A 12,102-nucleotide genomic window follows, 5' to 3' on the forward strand; every position below is an offset into this window, starting at 1 on the left:
TTTCATGATTTCCTTACGTTATTAGGGCAGTTAATACAATTGCTCACGTTAGCTAATAGATGCTAACGTCAGCTAGACTGAGCTCACTAGCTGACGTTAACACGCTCAACTAGTTAGCTTGAGAACTCGTAGCTCAGGCACATGCGTTCGTTAATGCAGTATTCATTCGGACAGTATTCGCACAATCAGTTGCACCGTTTCTTTGTTTATATCTTATAGCTCTCCTGATGAAAGGTGAGTATAGTGAACTTGGACATTTAAAGACAGAATGTCTTTTCTTTTTAACTGATTTCAAGTCCCAGTGGGAAGGCGGCGTTAGACAATTGGGCAGGCTTGAGGCTCGGATTGAGCTATTTGATGATAGTCAACTCTGGCAGCACATCACAGCAGTGTCCAGTCAGGGATACAAAAAGCCAAAGGCTTCAGAATTTCAGTCCAACATAGAAGCAACTGTTGCAGATTGTCAACCTGAGAACAAGGAAGAAACTAATTAGTGAAAAGAGCTGCTGAAGTGTTTGTTTGTTGAAATGAAAACCTGTTTGCAATTCATGGACTCTAAAGAAAGACAGCTGGTACACACTGGCTCAATGCATCCTGCTGCACATTTTGTTTTTGGTTCAATTTGTAACAGTTGTCTGTGCGTGATGTGTCATCCATCAACAGCCACGTCGCTCCTTCACCATTTTAAATTACTGGGAGTGTGAACACAGACAGACAGACGACAGGCATGCTGATGTAAAAGCCAAACATCACACGATGGGTTATTAATACAGCAACATCCCTTTGGTAGGTCACTATGTGAGAACATACTCGATAGGATCTATTTACAGTGTCTGTTCACATCCAGACCTTTTTTTTTTTTTAAAGCAGCTAAGGCTGTGATGTAACATCAACTTGGAACAGAGAACGTGGCTTCGACTCCAGATCATCTCATAAATTATATCATAAATCGTAGCGCGGAATCACAAGTGGCAACATGAGAAGCCTGCAGGCTAATGCCCACAGGCAGGGTTACATGTAGCTGCTTTATACACCACGGAGCTCAGAAATAGCATCTGTGTCTGAAGGTCAATGTGAAACAGAAGTGCACATAGTGTTGTGAAAAGGTAGAGCCCCTCCTTTTCCCCAACTCACCTGACATGCTCCACAACATTTAAACTGTCCCCTTATCCTACACGCACAAACGCGCTTACAAGCACACACATATGTAGCGGCGAATGTTTGTAACTACACGCGGTGCTGGCAACCGCAGCGTGGTTCATTCATGCGCAATCTTTATTTACACAACTTTCAGTTACTCACCAAACAGCTGTAAACCACATAGCGAACGACGTGGTACCCGTCGATTCTGCTCCATAACACATTTCTTTCTATTAATCCATACATTGTGCACGCAAACACCAACATTACACTGATAGCACCGACTTTCATTTTCCTGGTCCCGCAGCAATTTGTTTCCTCAAGGAACACGAGCCCCATGACAATGGCTATTTTATTTCCTGTTTGGGCCAGGGGAAAGAGTTTATTTGAGCGGGGGAAAGCTATTGTGTCAGTATAAAATTATGGGCTGTATTGTAATGCAATGCTTATTCAATTACAGGAAATTAACGTTATTAGTATTATTAGGAGTACATGAGGTGTATGAAGTATATTTCAATGTATGTGTGTGATTAGATCAAATATCTGCTGAACCACTATACATAACAAAACCCCCTGTGATGTTGGTTTCTACCAATTAGTGTAATTGAAGGGCCTTATTTTAAAGCGCAGGTTTTTCTGCCTTGAGAGAGTTGGAGGAGAGGTGTCAACTTGCTGAGAGGTTGTATACGGAAACTTGTTGAGAGAAGAGATTTTTTTGATGACGTATTTTAGAGCACTGTAAATAATCTACATTTTCCCTGCAAATCCAAATTGGCTGTTGGCTGTGTCTTCATCCCATCACCACCCAATCTCAGTGTGTCCTTGTCGCCACCATCCTGTGTGGACGTGGGCAGGGAAGCCCATTTTTCACAAGTGTATTCACAAGTTAAATGATGTATGTAGCCTTTTTAAATGGCATTTTGTCCCTAAACACAGACAGCCTGCAGAGGCAGAGTGCTTAACAGTTTTACATTCAGCAAATCCTGAAAACTTAAGGTTCTCCTAAGTTGATAGAATTGGTTAGAAAAGGCAGAACAAGGAGGGAAAGGATGTTAAAGCCTTTATTTAGTCAGGCACAATGGGTTTTAACAGAATTTTTTTCTTTACAGTTTTTTAAGAATTAAGTGTTGTGCCATGAATGTGTTGAACAGTTCATCAGAGGTGATAATCATGCATCAAAAAGAGGAACATCTATCAGATTTTCTAATTTGATGCCTTAGTACAGTATATTTTGTGCCACAATGAAGAAATGCACTCACCTGCCACTTTATTAGGTTCACCTGTTCTGCACCTGTAAATATATAATCAAGCATCAGAATCGGGAAGAAAGGTGATTTCAGTGATTCAGAACATGGCATGGTTATTAGTGCCAAGCGGGCTGGTTTGAGTATTTCAGAAACTGCTCATCTACTGGGATTTTTACGCAGAAATATCTCTTGGGTTTACAGAGATTGGACCAAGAAAGAGAAAATATCCAGTGAGCGGCGGTTCTCTGAGTCAGAATGTCTTGTTGATGGAAGAGGTCAAAGGAGAATGGCGTTTGGAAAAACATTGCCTGGTCTGATGAGTCTGGATTTCTGCTGCAACATTCAGATGGTCGGGTCAGAATTTGGCGTAAACACCATAACAGCATGGATCCATCCTGTCTTGTATCAACGGTTCAGGCTGCTGGTGGAATGATGTGGGGGATATTTTCTTAGCACACTTTGGGCCCCTTAGTACCAACAGAGCATCGTTTAAACGCCACAGCCTACCTGACTATTGTTGCTGACCATGTCCATCCTTTAATGACCACAGTGTACCAATCTTCTAATAGCTATGTCCTATATGTCACAAAGCTCAAATCATCCCAAACTGGTCTCTTGAACATGAAAATGAGTTTACTGTATTCCATAGGCCTCCACAGTCATAGGAACTTGATCCAATAGAGCACCTTTGGGATGTGTTGGAAAGGGCGATTCCGCAGCGTGATGCTATCATGATAACATGGACCAACATCTCTGAGGAATACTAGCACCTTGTTGAATCCATACCGAGATGAATAAAGGCAGCTCTGAAGGGAAAATAGGGTCCAACCTAGTAGCAAAGTGTACCCAATAAAGACTGCATTATATTAAAACACCAAAAAACGCATTGACATTTGTAACATAGTCTCGCAATGCCAGCTCTATCTTCACAGTGCTGTGGAGTAAGGTCTGGCTACATCACAGACACATTCAAGAATAGGAGAAAACAACGCTCTGGGTTGTTTGCATTTCTTGAAACCACTCACAATCGTCTTGGGCGGCGCTAAGCTCCGGACGCAGCGACACTTGCTCTGTAAAATTGTCTTGGGAAGGAACCATAGACAGTAAAAGAAACTGACCAACAGATCCCGTTGCTCTGGACAGAGACCAGTGAAGGATATTAGAAGACTCTTTCCCGGTGAGGGCTGAGCGTTACTGCGCAGCCTCCAACTGAGCTTGAAGACGTAGATGTGACGTGAGCAACCTGTCTGAAAGTTGTAAGTCTTCTGGTAGCTGTGCCAAGAGAAATCTCAATCATTCCCAATCTTACAGAGACAGAGAGCGTAGGTATATGTAAGGAGATAACATAGGCACAGGCTAATTATTGCTAACTAAAATGCTAGTTAACATTAGTAATTAACCCTTGTGTGGTCCTTCGGGTCCCAGTGACCCGAAGGACAACACAAGGATTATGTACTTCCCTTTACTTTGTTGAGAATTGCTCTCTAAACCCTGTTTCTTGTAAAGTAAGTAAGTAAAGTTTATTTCTAGAACACATTTAAACACAGTTTAAGCTGACCAAAATGCTGTACAAACAAGAACTAAGATGCTGTATTAACCCTTGTTTTGAGAGCAATTCTCAACAAAGTAAACGGAAGTACATAATCCTTGTGTTGTCCTTCGGGTCACTGGGACCCGAAGGACAACACAAGGGTTAAACTTAAACAGCTAATGTAAGTCGAAACTGCCTGCGAGCTTCTCCTGTACTATACGGTAATTTCTCTACTATGCGACAGTAAGTCACGTGGTTATGACACAATCATTAGCCTATTTTTACAAACATTTCTGCTACAGAGCCATAACATGAGACACAAGGTAATGGAGCCTTTTATACATTGTCATGTTTCTTTAGAAATAAACAATGGACAAATAAAGTTTTTAAACGCTTCAGATGTAAAGTTATTTGCTGTCAAAATGAATGGCAGTCAATGGAATGCTAACGGCGGGTGATGTCTTGTTTGCATCAAAATGGCGCCATAGGAGGTTCGCATTGTGGAGAGAGACTTAACCCTTGGAAGGAACTTGTTTTGGTGGAATATTTGAAAAAAGTCACATCAAATATTAAATAAAGTTAAAGGGATACTTCACTAAATAGCATTAAGCTTTGTATCAGTAGAAACACGGTAGTATTTTCGAATGACCATGCTTCCCTCCCTCATGTCCCCCTGATACGAGAGATCTCTGTATTGAGTGTCTGGAAAAAAATACTGATGACGCAAAAATCGTCATTTAGCATCATCGGAGGCTTTTTTGGCCAAAGGCTCTCTCTTTTCAGCCGCAACCTTGCAATTATGTGCATTCAAACAACCGCACATGTGTACCACCGGGATACATTGGTACAGATCAGAGAATATGCAGGAAACGTTATTACGGACAGAATACTCGACACACTACGTGAGCTTCGCCTGCTACCCAGCACCTCAGCCTGTGGTGTCGCTTGATGCCGCTAGCCGGGGAAGGGGACATCGAAGTGTGCAGTGTGCAAGAAAGCGGAAACGTGGAACGAGGGCAGGAGTTCGAGCTAGGTGGAAAGCTAACGCTAGCCGGCCACCTGTCCCATCCATCCTGCTTGCAAATGTCCGCTCATTAGACAACAAACTGGACTACATCCAACTTCAACGAAACTCCCAACGCGAGTTCAGGGACTGCTGTGTTTTTGTTTTTGTGGAAACATGGCTGAACAGTGTACCGGACTCCGCTATCCAGCTACCAGGCCTGCTAGCCTTCCAAGCAGATAGAGATGCTGCTCTGTCAGGTAAGACTCGTGAAGGTGGGCTGTGCATATGTTAACACGGACTGATGCAGAAATGCAGTGCTCGTATCCAACTACTGCTCATTGCTGGTGGAGTTTGTGACTGCTAATTCTACATTCCACGTGATTCACGGCTGTGTTTATACTGGGTGCACCAATGCTACCAATGCGTTAGCTGAACTTTACAGAGCTATCAGTGAGCTCCAAAGCGCACATCCGGATGGACTATTTATTGTAGCTGGTGATTTCAACCACGCAAATCTCAAGAAAGTTCCTATAGTCTACCTTCACCTCACAGTGAACCTAACTTATAACAATCAGTGCACTGTTACAAGTCTACTTATGCCCTGTCTTTTGTTGTCTGTTGTCTGTCCTGTCCCTTAGCTTAAATGCTCTACTTTAATTAGTAATTGCACTTTATGTATAGTCTATAATACTGTCAGGTTGCTCAAATAATTCCCTTAAGACTCTCCAGCTGATCCAGAATGCTGCAGCGCGTGTTCTGACAAAAACTAAGAAAAGAGATCATATTTCTCCTGTATTAGCTTCTCTGCATTGGCTTCCTGTAAAATCCAGGATTGAATTTAAAATCCTTCTCCTGACCTACAAAGCTCTAAATGGTCAAGCACCATCATATTTAGAAGAGCTCCTAGTTGTGGTTCCTAGAGTCTCTAAAAGTAGAATGGGAGCCAAAGCCTTCAGCTATCAGGCTCCACTCCTGTGGAACCAGCTCCCAGTCTGGGTTCGGGGCGCAGACACCGTCACCACTTTTAAAAATAAACTGAAAACCATCCTCTTTGATAAAGCTTATAGTTAGGGAGGAGGAGTTGCAGTGTCCGCCTAACCCGGCCCACCTGTTTCTCTTCATAGTCGTCAGATTAATAATATAACAAAAGTATAGGGAGGCAGGCCAGTACAGCCCGATCCGGCAGGGGAGAGTTCCAAGCCCGAACAGGCTCCTCTCCTTAAACTGCCTGTCTCTCTTAGTTATGCTCTTAGTTATGCTGTTATAGTTTTAGACTGCCTGGGGGACTTCCTTCCTTCCTTCCTTCCTTCCTTTGTCTGCTCTCTCCTCTCCTCTTTCCTTTGACTGCTCTCTCCTGTCACTTTTCATTTGTGTGCATCCCGTCCCACGGATGCCTGTTACTAAACGGGCTCTGAGGAGTATACTCCCCAGAGTCCTTGTGTTTTGATTTTTTCACCCGGCATATTTCCTTGGAGCACGTTGGCACCAAGATCTTGGTTGCAGCTGTCGCCGTGGTCCTGCTGCACTCCCTGCCAAGCTCTGCGGTGCCCTGCAGTGTCATGCTGAGTCCTGCTGAACCCTGCAGCTTCCTGCTACTTCCATCCATGCTCTGCTGTGGCGCGCTACATCCTGTAACGCCCTGCAGCGCCCGGATATGACATGAACTACTACGACTATCATTTGAACGCCTACCAAGAGCCTGGGTCTGTCCGAGGTTTCTTCCTAATAAGGAGTTTTTCCTCGCCACTGTCGCTCTGCTTGCTCTTGGGGGAATAATTCGAATTGTTGGGGCTTTGTAAATTATAGAGTGTGGTCTAGACCTACACTATCTGTAAAGTGTCTCGAGATAACTCTTGTTATGATTTGATACTATAAATAAAATTGAATTGAATTGAATTATGTGTGTGCACTAAATGTAGCCTGTCTTGTATGTGGTTTTTATATAATGTTTTTATATCATGTCGTTTTTATAAAATGTTGTTTTTATATATTTTAAATGTGTAACACCACTTAAGCCACGGTGAAATGTTTTTTCGTTTCACTATATACAGTGTATATGGTTGAAATGACAATGAAACCCACTTGACTTGACTTGACTGCCCTCTGTAACCGGTAGGCATGGCTTGGGAGTGGCCTCGTAGGGAAGCAAAACAAGTGCATTCTAGGAGTTGTTGTCTTTCATCCACATGAGCCAAAAATAAATTTTCTGACTTTTCTTGGTCTAGAAGGCACCAACTTCTAAAATTACATAAATGACCCAATTGAAATACATATTCATCTTTCCAGCGGTGAAATATCCCTTTAACTGTTCGCAGAATCCAGTAATGTGAGATGATTAAATTAGCTGGATACATGGTTAAACGTAATTTGCTTTTACTAGTGTATCGCCATAAACATATTCTTTGTAAATCTTTACAATCAATCACCAAAAGAACCAAGCAGGCCTGCCTAATTACACGATGCAAATATTCTTAAAAAACTTGCTGTTTTTAGCGTGTGGCTTGCTAGCTCGAAGTTTGTTGTTGTTTCCTGTAGCGTAGGGATTCTGAGAAAGGTAACACACAGAGAGAGGAAGCTGAGAGGCAAAGCCTGATGTCAGGCTTTATCCTGGAAATGTACTTCTGTTGATCCTATAATATACGTAACATACCATTTGTTAATAAGTATCTAAATAAACCTTTGCCCTGTTGTGGTCAATACATGTCACCTAGATGTATGCGGATGCACCAGTATGTAAGTGGACACACACATGACACTGAGTTAAGTAGTGCAGTAGAGAGCGAATGATTGAGTGAAGAAGCGACTGTGAGTGAGTAAGAAAATGGAATGAGAACAGGCAAACACACAACACAGGATGAATTAATACCTGCATCAGTCAGATTCCCTCCACACTGATTTTTTTCCTGCAGCCTTTCACCAGATTGGCCAACCAAGTAATGATATTCCAAGTAAGTTACATATCAATGATACCCACTGCTTTGAATTAAATACTGCCATAAATCAGAGCGTTTGTGATTCAGTAATGTCCTCTGCAAGATACCTTTAAGAATAAGAAATGTAAATTGATTCATTTTTAGGACCCTGTCGCTGAATATAACAAAGGAGGAGGCAGAGGTTAGGAGCTAATGTTGGTTTAAAATGGATGTCAACAACACATAATGAAAAGAGCAAACTGCCCTTTGCTTTGTTAATGTTAATGTTAATATCTGCCAAAAACTTCCCCAAAATGTTCTTGTCGTATATGCATTCCTGACCTCCCTCAGAGTGTCCTTCATGTCAGTTAATCTTTTAATTATCAAAGCTCGAGTGCAGTGACTTTGTGACCTTAGAATCAGTCATTTACCACTGATTACTTCAATGTATTAGTTTTTTATGGACATTTTTAATACTGTAAGCTGGTGCACACATATACATATTATATTGGCCTATTTCACAGTAAAATGTGTTTCATGTGCTGTGAGGATACTCTGTTGGCTCAGTGGCAACATGACTGACTGTCTTTGGTGATCCTGGCTAGCTGACTGGTTGGCTTCCTGACAGACTGCTTCTCTGCTTAAAAGTACTTGAATCCTTTGTTTACTGTAAGTAGTAATGACAGAGTAGCAATACGACACTGAAACCGTGCAAGTATGCATTTTAAATGTTGCTGTTAAATATATAAAAAAGTATTACCAGTAAAATGTATCCCTCTTGAGAATAGTTTCTTTAAAATCTTAACTTTATGACAGGTTTTTAGAATTTTAAAGGTCCCATGGCATGAAAATTTCACTTCATGAGGTTTTTTAGAAAAAAAGAAATGGTGATAGGTGTAAACCGAGCCCTGGGTATCCTGCTCCGCCTTTGAGAAAATGAAAGCTCATGGGCCAATCTGGAATCTTCCCTTTATGTCGTCATTAGGGGAAAGGTTACCTCCCCTTTCTCTGCTCTGCCCACAGCTGCCCAGAGAAATTGGCCCACCCATGAGGAAATAGGAAATAGAGATACAACTGTGGCCGCAAGCTGGTCAAGGCCACACCCCCACCCTCCACCTTGCCTCACCTCTCTCCTCCTCAATAGCATTTAAAGCTACAGCAGTGTTTCCTCTAGGATTTTTTTTAGCAGTGGGGGCAGATCTGTCGGAGCCCCCCCCGCGTGCGACCTGCCGGCAAATGTTTTACGTATTAAACAGAACTGACACTTCGCTGCAACACAAACAAATATATTTATTCACCTCTATTCACACACAATGAGGCATATTTTGATTTCGCTTTGATTGAACTGTATTTTTGAGGAACTGTAGGTCTACAAAATGAATTTTACAAGAAATTCTTCATAGGGAAACCAAAACCCAAAGTAGGCTATAGTAAGAAACCATTCATAATGAAACTAATTGCATATTTGCCTCAGTGGCAAAGTTGGCAGCCTTGCAGTGTGCATTTGGTTTTTATTGGCTTTTGGAAAAAAAACTCCAAGGCTGGGTTACACTAGAACGGCCAGGACGGTCATTTTGACCGTTTTGAAATTTACAGAATATGTGTAATAACTTTGCTAAATAAAAAAATACAATCCTGCTGGTACCTGACTTTTCCTAAAAGAGTCTGTATTTTCATTTAAAATAGTTTTTATATACTGTACACTACACAAAAGGCAAAGAAAAAACAATCACTTTTACCTATTTTGGCCATGTCATATTGACCGCTCGGATTTTCGCGGTTTTGTTTTTAATCTTTTGCGTGGTTGAAGATGCATCTTGGTTGCTTAGTAATAATCATAGTCGCTATCAGAGAAATGTAACTAGCGGTCTCGAGTAACAAGTGTGGGCAATGCATCACCGATAGGCCGAAGGCAAAGCCAGAGTCGGTAACGTAGGCTACGGCGTGGATGGACTCGGTTCTGAATCAGAAGAAAAGCACCAGGCGATCGCTCTGTGAAAGGCGCAGTACACGTAGACGGTAGCTGTCTATGTGTTCATATAACTTTATACATGCTACAACTGGCTGGAATCATTGCACAATGTCCCGGAGGAAGTTCATGCAGCAACTGGCAGAGGAGCTGAGAGCGGAGTTTATGGAGGAAAAAAAGGGCAGCGGCGCACGGTCCGAGCTGCGCTGTGCACCGCAGCAGACACCAAATCGGAGGCAGTGCCTGCCAGGTTAGGTTAGGTTATAAATGTTCAAATAACATACTTTTAATTGTTATTTGGCTGTGAATTATGTTGAATGAATTTCCCCCAATATGTTTCATGAATGTATGAAATAATCACGGTTTAGTCTACTGTGCCATGATCTGATATCAAGGGCGTTGTATTGAATCAACAGCCACGTGCAATTTAGCTAGCAGGTGAAGGTGAAACAAAAAATGTGCAAGAACTATAGACTAATACAGGCTTAAATGAACTGATAATATAAGTTATACGACTTACAGTTGTCAAGAATGCACACATGCCAGCTCAACCGGGTCCTCCGGACAGCCTGTCTCTTTTTTCTTTCTCCCTTTTCTCCGAGTGGCACTCGTGCCCACTCGCGTTGTGAAGCGCGTGTCTGCGCTATTCTCCGTCGACGTGCTCTTTACAATCACTGCTGATAGACGGCTTTTTGTTATATATATTTCTGATACCGTGGCGGGAGAAATCTAACCGTGGCGGACCGCCACTTGCCAATCAACATAGAGGAAACACTGAGCTACAGACCCAGAAATGGCACGTCCTAAGGAAAGCTCATTGTGGGACTGGCTTGTAGTGTCTGTAATTCTGCACCAAGGCTGAATTTCGGGAAAGAGAATTCCGATACAGTATTAGGGAACTACTAAGACCTATATAAAAGCATCCAAAAAGCAGCATGTCCTAGGATCTTTAATGTTGTTGGTAGATCATGTATTTGGTCCAAATACATCATACTGTTGGGCAAACGGTAGGGCAAAGCATCATATTTTCTACAATGTCTTCAACGTAAAACTTTACCCTTATAGTAACTACAGTTATTATTATAGCTGTCAGTTAAATGTAGTAGAATAAACAGGACATTATTCCTTCTTCTGATATCACATTCAGAGTGGCATTTGGCCAGTTTGTTGGCCATTTTTGCAGCATGAAACTGAGTGACAACTGTGCCGTGCCAGCGCTCATCTTGATGATTCAAATGCATTTCTTACAATGTCCTTTTTCAAATTGTATTAATGTTTGGATGATAGCGGCGTATGGTGCTATCAAAATGTGATTTACAATTTTGTAAGGAACCCATACTGCACTTTGTTGCAAAACATTATTATTTTTTGCTTATTCATCTCTAGTCTATATCCACGATGTTCCACTTCTGGGATTGCTCCGGTGCCGTCGGAAATTCCGCCCAATTTTCGGCCAGATGTCCGTTACCTTCCGCTTTCTTTGTGTTGTTATTTTAAACTCCGGTGGATTTCTGAGGACTATGGATAACTGCTCCTCAGATCTCTGCAGGGTAAATCCAGACAGCTAGCTAGACTATCTGTCCAATCTGAGTTTTCTGTTACACGACTAAAACAACCTTTGAACGTACACATGTTCCACCAAAACAAGTTCCTTCCGAGGTTATTTTGCAGCAACATCGTGGCTCCATCTGTCGCTTAGTATTGCCCGAGATGATTGTGATTGGTTTAAAGAAATGCCAATAAACCAGAGCACATTTTTCTCCCATCCCGGAATGCTGTGTGGACTAGCCAGACCTTCCTCTACAGCACTGTGGAGGAAGGTCTGGCAATGCGAGAATAATTCACCTCCAGCGTTAAAAGGTCAGGTTATCCAACCCAGTTTAAGGGTATGGGGGCTTTGGGTCTTTCTACTGGGTTGTTTTCTGATGCAGAAGGAATAATGACTCACATATTAGTTCATATAGCTGACCGAGTTGACCCCATACACTGGCGGCTGGTTTGTTTGTAACCACCACTGTGTTATTATTCGGGTCATTCATGTTATGCAGCAACATTTCTGTCTCCATGAATAAGTCACATTTTCTTTAAAATGTGTCAAATATTTATAAGAAATGGCTTAAATTATAGATTACGGTCTTTATCACATACACAGAATAATGCACATAATCAATTCTACAAGAACTATAAACCATACAATTATAAAATGCGATACTAAAATAATTATTTCATATGCAAGTTTTTTATTTTATTTTTTTTTTTTTTTACTATTTAGAAATAAACCAAATTTGTATGAAGAC

Source organism: Perca fluviatilis, chromosome 10 (genome assembly GCF_010015445.1).
Source record: "Perca fluviatilis chromosome 10, GENO_Pfluv_1.0, whole genome shotgun sequence".
Classification (NCBI taxonomy): Eukaryota; Metazoa; Chordata; class Actinopteri; order Perciformes; family Percidae; genus Perca; species Perca fluviatilis.